The sequence below is a fragment of the Lupinus angustifolius genome, chromosome LG01 (assembly GCF_001865875.1).
Source record: "Lupinus angustifolius cultivar Tanjil chromosome LG01, LupAngTanjil_v1.0, whole genome shotgun sequence".
Classification (NCBI taxonomy): Eukaryota; Viridiplantae; Streptophyta; class Magnoliopsida; order Fabales; family Fabaceae; genus Lupinus; species Lupinus angustifolius.
In genome coordinates this window covers 31,117,290-31,117,705 of record NC_032009.1, presented here as the reverse complement: position 1 = coordinate 31,117,705, position 416 = coordinate 31,117,290, and positions in this window count along the sequence as shown.

Here is a 416-nt window from a genome sequence, read left to right as displayed (position 1 = left end):
TTAGAGTTCTTGATAAGAAAGAACAAGGTTCTTGGCTGGGGCAACCCCGAAAGAAAGGTTTTGTTTGTCGGAAGGAAGGGAGTCAAACCATAGAATAAGGTTCTTTATTTTCTTGTGAATGTCTAAGTGTTGTAATTGGAAGAAGTGCTTGTAAAACATTGATTCAATTATAGTGAAGAAAATCTCCAAGATCAGCCGGGAGGCCGGGATGTAGTTTGCAAGTGGACACGCAAACGAACCAAGATAAAAATCATGTTGCAGGATTTTTTCTCTCTCTCTCTCTCTTTCTCTCTTTATTGCATTTAATCGGTTAACTTGTATAGTAGATTTAATTGCTATATTATGTCTCTGTGCTATACTGTTAATACTCTGATAAGATTGTAAGCTCTGTGTATTCATTTTAATATCGGTTAATT